Source organism: Saccostrea echinata, unplaced genomic scaffold, assembly GCF_033153115.1.
Source record: "Saccostrea echinata isolate AGI-Se365-2 ecotype Australia unplaced genomic scaffold, CSIRO_AGI_Sech_v1 ptg000027l, whole genome shotgun sequence".
NCBI classification, from domain to species: domain Eukaryota; kingdom Metazoa; phylum Mollusca; class Bivalvia; order Ostreida; family Ostreidae; genus Saccostrea; species Saccostrea echinata.
Window position 1 is genome coordinate 9115449 of NW_026889776.1, and position 9150 is coordinate 9124598.

General features: G+C 33.6%; 1 long non-coding RNA gene across 1 annotated transcript; it reads left to right on the forward strand.

Moving 5' to 3' along the window:
* Positions 1-5492: 5492 nt before the first annotated feature.
* LOC133193357 (uncharacterized) lies at positions 5493-5999 on the forward strand. The gene is made up of 2 exons (XR_009721914.1): positions 5493-5813; positions 5938-5999. It is a non-coding gene; the product is annotated as an uncharacterized LOC133193357 (long non-coding RNA).
* Positions 6000-9150: the final 3151 nt, after the last annotated feature.

A 9150-nucleotide genomic window follows, 5' to 3' on the forward strand; every position in this document is an offset into this window, starting at 1 on the left:
AAAAGAGGATAAAGATAAGAAAGAGATGGGAATGTCCATGTTTTGGAAACCATATCCATTTGGACCGTATCCATTCCACTATCCATTCATGAAGAAAAGCAAAGATGAAAAGGACAAAAAGGATAAAGACATGAAAAAAGATAAGGATGGAAAGAAGGACAAGGATATGAAGGACAAAAAAGATAAAAAAGACAAGTCACCCGTGAAATATTGGAAGCCATGGTTTCCCAAGCCATATCCGCCATTTTGGATGATGAAGAAGTCTGACAAGAAGGACGGTAAAAAGGATAAAGATAAGAAAGACAAGAAAGACAAAAAGGATGAGAAAGATAAAAAAGATAGTGAGAAGGACGGTAAAGACAAGAAAGACAAGAAGAAGAAATCTAAGAAATCCAAGAAAGGATTCAAACTTCTGCCTCCGTGGTTCTTTGGTTACCCGCCATATAAACCTTACTATCATTAAAAATCTCAGGACTGAAAACACTGATTATGCAGAATTGTTATTTATGTGCTTAGCTTTTGTAAGAACAATATCAGTACCTCACTATCATTAATTTTATATTTTGCTTTTATGTTTATTTGCCAAGCCTACTTTCGTCTGTTAATGTAGGGTTGGTGGGTAACTGCTACAATAAAATACGTTCAAAGTAATCAGAATCAGTATTTAATTTATTGCAAATCAAGCAACAGATATCAGTATTATGTGAAAAAGATTCTCTTTAGATCACTTTATATTGCATTACTGACTTCTGTTCCATTTTTTTTTACTAAAAATTACAAATATTTGACAAAAAATGATGTAAAAAAATTATTTTTTTTAACTGTTCTGATTTTTTTCGTTTCTCATCTGATTTTTTTTCGTTTCTGTAATGATAACTCATCTCTTCTGCTTCAATGATAATAATTGAAGAAAAGAAAACAGTTGACATATACTGTGAAATCACTCATTTTCGTGGGGGGGTTAATTTTCGTTGATTTCTTGGTATGAAGAGACCCACGGATTTGCGTTCCCCGTGAAATGTTAAAATTCTATATACAACAGTATAAAGTCTAACCATTATTTTTTACTCAAACCAAAAAATTTTGACCCCACGAAAAAAAATGACTTCACTGTATTTAACAAAAACGTAAGGGTTATCAATTTTAATAATCAGTTCATTTGTTAAACATTTTCAATTTCTATTCACGCTCTTAAGTTTAAGTTGCCTACTGACTCATACTGATGAAACTACGGACTGCAGTCCTTCTACAGCTTTTTATCAACCTTTACACAAATCACTGAATGTGATAACAGTGTTATATTATGCAGTCAGAAAAATTCGAATATAAAAACATTACTAAATAAATATAAATAGCTAAAGATTAAAAAATATATTTTCATATTAAGTGACGAATTTTATTAATTACTGCTAAGATACTTAAAGAACTGACAATCACAATCATTAAAATTCTTAAAAATCAAGAACTGGGGGGTAAAATAAATGTTTTAAAATATGAAAACTTCAATACTTAAAAGTCACTGAAAGATGACTCATTAGAGACAATAACACTTCCTCTAATGGGTTTGTCCATACTGATTGATGAATCGAAAATCACCCTTAACCTGTCCACTAAATCTATGCAACATCATATAAAAGTTAACTTCGTTTACAGAAATGAAATATCTTAAAGATCAAGGATAGAAAATCTGGCAGGTGTAATTATGTGAAAGGTACAATAAATTGACTTATTACTTAACCTTCTAAAAATATTAAGAAAATATCAACGAATGTATAATTAATGTTGAGTTCAAATTTCAAGATAACGTTTTCTATGATACATGTACCTGTACAGATACTGGTGCATAGTTTGTATATGCGACTGGTACGTCTATGTTTGTAATTAAAAAGAAAATAACGAACAGTGATCGATCTCAAAAACCTACAAACAAAAGAAATCTGTGAACAGGTCAGAAAACACAGACCCCCAGAAAATTCCAGAGGTGGATCAATTTTCAAAGTAGATGACTGAACTTCTCCAGTGTTTTGTTGCATATAAACATGATGTTTCTACAGGATAAATCTTGATGACTGATTTATCAATGAACAAGGTGCACTTTTATCCATGGAAGTCAATAAAGTTCGAAATAATTCTGAACAGTCAAGAGTTATTACCCAGTATCCAGAAAACATCCACGAAAATTTTAGTGTAGTTGATTGAGCAGTTTAATATATTAATTTTGAATAATGAGTGATTTAATTGGTTTTGATCACTTAAGAAAATAACAAAATATTTAAAGTAAAAGAAGTTCAATTTCCTCGGAATGATTGTTTTAAATCTTTCAAACATTATTTTGGATTCGAATGTGTCTGAAAAGAGCCAAATATGTCAAAAATTATGTTACAAAACAAGAGGGTGGAAAGACCTCTAACTGAAGGTGGAAAGATCTGTATTTTTTTCAATTAGAATGAATTTATTTCACCATCATTACATCAATGCTACTCTTCATAACACTGACCCGGAGGTAGCACTGACTTATTTAAATTTGCAAAAGATCAGCGTATTTAGCAAGCAGCACTAGGTATAAAAAAGCATTTTATCAGCAAGCTAAGTATTTAAAAAATCAGCAAATATTGAAACAGAAAAAGATACCTATGCACTGTTGTTATTGCTGTCAGATATTTTAACAAAACTCAAGATATTAGATTATTTTAAAAATGATATATAAAAATCTAAACAAGAAGGCAAGCAGCTGATAATGCAGAATTCTTTCTGTAAGCTGTTTGGACAGGAGTTAATATAGGATTTATTTGCGGTTTTGAGAAATTAGAATGCAATCTTTAATCATCACATGAGATCCAAACAAAATTAACAGATCAATTATGATAATCAACCCATGCCAATAGCTACCTAACATGCTTTAAATGACATTTCACGAAAAAGAATTTTGACCTTATTGCGACGAACTTTGGGCGGGTAATACACAATTGAATAAATATAATAGGGGAGCTCCACGGGGGAAAAAAAAGGTATTTATTTGACAAAAGTATTCTTTGTATTAAGTTTTTGCAATTTCCAGTGATAAAAAGGAGTAAAGCAAAATTAAATTCATAATTTATGTTTCTGAAAAATTAAAGAATTTCTTCGGTGATTCCTGTTTTTCACACGGTCTTATTTGGTGCATTCAAAACCCCCAGACAATCCATCACTCTTGTTACAAAAATCAGGATAAGCGTTACCCAAAATTGCCCCCATTTTATCAATATCAATTTGCATTTATTTTGCAGCGAAAGACTAACCTATAATTTATGCATTTCTGGTAATTATGCATAAAAATAACGTCCAGATCGGTATAAAAGACTGGAAGCTTCAATCACTAGCAGACTGCTTGCTTTCATTTTGAGGAGACTTCCAATAGGTAAGAAAACATACTAAACCAGCCTTAAATTTCATATTTTTTAACAGATGTAAGGTGCTTTGCAAGGCTTTGCAAAATAGGAAAAATGAACAAACTATATATTGAAATATAATATGTTTATAGTATAATTAGATTGTTCTTTAGAATAAATTTTAGTGAATGTTTTCTGAAGAAATTGTAGTTTTATCATCCATAGTATTCTATACAGGATAAAAGAAATCTATTTAAGAAAGATTGTTTTACTTTTGTTTTGTGAAAAGGAACCTGCCTCAGCTATGGATACCTGTCTGACCTTTCTGTGTGTACTTACCGCCTGCTTGGTAGGGCAAATAGCCACCCAGGGCTATGGAGGGTACTATCCTTCGTACTATGGTGGCAAGGGCGGATCATACTACGGTGGTAAGGTGGGAAAAGGCAGCGTATGGGACTATTACGATAAGAAATATACCTACAACCCTTTCTACTATGGATCTGGCAAAGATAAGGGCAGTGATGACAAAGGAAACGGAGACAACGGAAATGGAAATGGAGACGATAATGGTGATGATAGAAACGGCGATGATAGGAATGGTAAATCCGGTTACTATGATCCATATTACTATGGTAATTATTACTACGGTAAAAATGGTAACGGTAAATCCAAAAATGGAGATAATGGAAATGGTGATGATAATGGTAACGGAAATGGCGACGACAATGGTAATGGAGATAATGGTATGGATTCCTGGTTTTATCCAAGAAATTCATATCTCCCAAAAGATGGGTATAAGTTCAAACTTGGATATCCCTACACCTCTTACATCCCCAAATACTCTTCTAAATATTACGGTAAGAACGGGGATGATGGCAAAAATGGTGACAAAAATGGAAACGGAAATGGTGACGATAATGGAAATGGAAATGGCAATGGCAATGGTAATGGTAATGGTGACAATGGTGATGACAATGGCATGGCTTCCTGGTACTCTAGCTATAAACCATACAAACCATACTATCCTTACAAGTACAAATCATGGTATCCAAGCAAATACTATTACTATGGGAGAAATGGCGACGATAATGGAAATGGTGATGATAACGGAAATGGCGACGATAATGGAAATGGTGATGATAATGGTAACGGTGACAATGGTGACGACAATGGTATGAGTTCCTGGTATTCTGGTTATAAACCATACAGATCATATTATCCTTACAAGTACAAGTCATGGTATCCAAGCAAATACTATTACAACGGAAGAAATGGTGATGATAACGGGAATGGAAATGGCGATGATAATGGGAATGGAAACGGCGATAATGGAAATGGTGATAATGGTAATGGTGGTAATGGAGACGATGATGATATGAAAAGATTCTATTATCCTTCCAGATCATACAAACCATACAAACCATATAAACCATATTACTCATACAAACCATACTCATCATACAAGTACAAATCGTGGTATCCAAGCAAATACTATTACTATGGACGAAATGGTGACGATAATGGAAATGGTGATGATAACGGAAATGGTGATGATAATGGAAATAGTGACGATAATGGAAATGGTGACGACAATGGTATGAGTTCCTGGTATTCTGCTTATAGGCCATACAGACCGTACAAATCATATTATCCATACAAATACAAGTCATGGTATCCTAGCAAATACTATTACTATGGAAGAAATGGTGATGATAATGGGAATGGAAATGGCGATGATAATGGGAATGGTGACGATAACGGAAATGGCGACGATAACGGAAATGGGGACAATGGTAATGGAGATAACGGAGACGATGATGATATGAAAAGATTCTATTATCCCTACAAATCATACAAGCCATACAAACCATATAAACCATACTACTCATACAAACCATACTCATCATACAAGTACAAATCCTGGTATCCAAGCAAATACTATTACTATGGAAGAAATGGTGACGATAATGGAAATGGTGATGATAATGGAAACGGAAATGGTGATGATAATGGAAATGGCGATGATAATGGAAATGGTGACGATAATGGTGACGACAATGGTATGAGTTCCTGGTATTCTGCTTATAGGCCATACAGACCATACAAATCATATCCATACAAATACAAGTCTTGGTATCCAAGTAAATATTACTATGGAAGAAATGGTGATGATAATGGGAATGGAAATGGCGATGATAATGGAAATGGTAACGGCGATGATAACGGAAATGGCGATGATAACGGAAATGGTGACAACGGAAATGGCGACGACGATGTCATGAAAACATATTATTCTTCATTTAGATCCTACAAACCCTACTACCCATATCGACGATACTTCCCGTACAAGTATAAATATAGGTATCCAAGTAAATATTACTACTCAGGCAGGAAATATTACAGAAAGAAGAAATACAGTTACTGAGTATAACGCATGATCCTAAAGTAAGTGTGTCTCTTTATTTTATTAACTATAAGCATCGACCGTATTAATTTTCAAATGTCTTATATTTACAAAACAATTTTTAGATGACATTGTGTAATAATAAAGATTCTTTTTTACTTTCAGATATATTGAATGTTTGTGTGGGATGCTAACGGTTGGAAGAAATTAAACGTTATTTACATTAATCTTAAGTATTTGTGTCTTTTTTCTTTTAGTGTCTTATGTCTGAATAAGAAAAGAAGTTCTACTAACAAAAACAAAGTACTTGGGCACTTGACACGTCTAGCAATCTCTTAGGATTGGATATTATTCCTTGATAAACCCCTTTTATATAATGGCATAGAAAAATAATGAATATTTTGTCAGTGATTGTTGCAAATTCAACTTATTTTCCTGAAAATGGAGGTATTTTATATTTTATAAAATATTTCATATTTTAGTTATTGGATTATACATTCAAGTACCATGTTTACAGTTCATAAGTAGATAAACCACTGTCTATACTGTCCAAATTCTTTTATATTATATGAAAATATTCCAAAGCAGTCAGTTAAGAGATTTAACTTTTATATTGTCGAAGACACTGGGCAAAATTATTCTTTACAGTTTGGTCTTACGAAAATTATTAAATTGCCATGCTAAATCACGCCAGGAACACGTTGCAGTACCTTTGTTTGAGACCTGTAAAGTTAAATACTGAAACTGGTACGTTGTCATGACCTCACAGGTGAGGTTAAGTTTATGACCGTCCGTTGTCATTCAAAATGCACTAAATTTCATTTTTTTGAATTCAGGAATAAACATGAATATAGAGCAACAGATACATCATTCAGCATTCACGACAAACTTTCATGTCTTTGTTATGCGAAAAAGATTCCAGAAATTTTGATTGGCGAACACATACCATGGTGTAAAAGCCAAATTGTCCACTAAAAATCATTTAATTCTCATCGTCTCTTTATTAAAACGCACTTGTCATGTCAATCAAGGAAAAGTAGCCATATTCTAATTTCAATACTCAATAGACAAACTACATTCTTTTTCAGAAAGCATGCTATGAGAAATTGTAATTTATGAGCAAATTATCTGTTAGTACATGTTAAATTTATAAGTTAACTTCAAAGAAAGAAGTCAAAATATTGGAAGAAAAAAATATCTAAGCTAGAATTTAACAGAAATACTGATAATTCATCTGAAATGATAGAAAGGTTAGAACAATCCAAAAAAGGAAGATGTACGAAAAGAATTTATTTGAGAATCGTGAGGACAAAAGTCTCATGGACTGAAGTAGAAAGTAATCTTTAATTTTTGGGAAAAGATTTTTTTTAACAAACAACGGTAACCAAACTTGTTCGAGATACTTGAAATATAATAGCAGACAAATCTAAAATCTAATCAGAAATTTAATACTTACACAAAACTTTAAATATTTTGTGTTACAAATATTACATAATATTGACTTAAAAGGTGTTTTAAATATACATATGGTAAAATATCAATTCAAGAAACATCGAACCAATAAGAAGGTGCAATAACCAAGCTGAAATCTAAAGAATACTAAACAAGAGGTCCATGGGCCACATCGCTCACCTGAGCACATTGGCTAGGAAAAAAAGCAAAAATCAGTTCAGTATTGAAAAGTTTACGGGGGGGTGGGTGGGTTGAATTTTAAACTACCTAATGATGCTTTCATATCACTATAACAAATGGCTTTGCTTTTCTTGAGCAGCAGATTTTTCCCCATATATTCATTTGTAAAACTTTGATCCCCCATTGTGACCCCACCCTACCTCCGGGGGCCCTCATTTGAACAAATTTCATTCTACACTCCCAAGGATGCCTCCATATTAATTTGAATAATCATGGCTTTTCTGTTCTTGACAAAAAGATTTTTTCCAGTATAATCCTCTGTAAACATTGATCCCCCATTGTGGCCCCATCCTATCCCGGGGGGGGGGGATTTCATGACTTGAACAAACTTGAAACTACACTACCTGAGGATGCTTCCATATAAATATGATCAATCATGGCTTTGCTGTTCTTAAGAAGATTTTTAAAGATATTTTCCTATATATTTCTATGTAAAACTTTGATTGTCCATTGTGGCCCCATCCTACCCCTGGGGGTCATGATTTGAACAAACTTGAATCTACACTACCTGAGGATGCTTCCACATAAATATGACCAATCATGGCTTTGCTGTTCTTAAAAAGATTTTTAAAGATATTTTCCTGTATATATTTCTATGTAAAACTTTGATCCCCCATTGTGGCCCCATGCTATCCCCGGGGGTCATGATTTGAACAAACTTGAATTTACACTACCTGAGGATGCTTCCATTTAAATATGACCAATCATGGCTTTGCTGTTCTTAAGAAGAAGATTTTTAAAGATATTTTTCTATATATTTCTATGTAAAACTTTGATCCCCCATTGTGGCCCCATCCTACCCCCGGGGGTCATGGTTTGAACAAATTTGAATCTACACTACCTGAGGATGCTTCCATTTAAATATGACCAATCATGGCTTTGCTGTTCTTAAGAAGAAGATTTTTAAAGATATTTTTCTATATATTTCTATGTAAAACTTTGATCCCCCATTGTGGCCCCACCCTACCCCCAGGGGTCATGATTTGAACAAACTTGAATCTACACTACCTGAGGATGCTTCCATATAAATATGACTAATCATGGCTTTGCTGTTCTTAAGAAGAAGATTTTTAAAGATATTTTTCTATATATTTCTATGTAAAACTTTGATCCCCCATTGTGGCCCCACCCTACCCCCAGGGGTCATGATTTGAACAAACTTGAATCTACACTACCTGAGGATGCTTCCATATAAATATGACCTATCATAGCTTTGCTGTTCTTAAGAAGAAGATTTTTAAAGATATTTTCCTATATATTTCTATGTAAAACTTTGATCCCCCATTGTGGCCCCACCCTACCCCCGGGGGTCATGATTTGAACGAACTTGAATCTACACTACCTGAGGATGCTTCCATATAAATATGACCATCTTTCCTGGCCCAGTGGTTCTTGAGAAGAAGATTTTTAAATGATGCCATTATTTTTTCACTAATTCCTAATTATCTCCCCTTGAAAGAGGGCGTGGCCCCCCAGCGAAACCCTCTCAGTTTTCAAAATTTTCGGTCATGAGGTCAATTTTTTTTTTCGCATGCTATGCTACTCTGCGTTTCTTTTTCCCTTCAGTATACTTTCCACAACCAAACTGTAAAAATGCATAATGGCTAAAAAAAAAATATATTATGCCCCCTTTCCCTGCACAGGGGATGATATAATTTCATATTTGGAATAGAGCGTAGGAGAAAG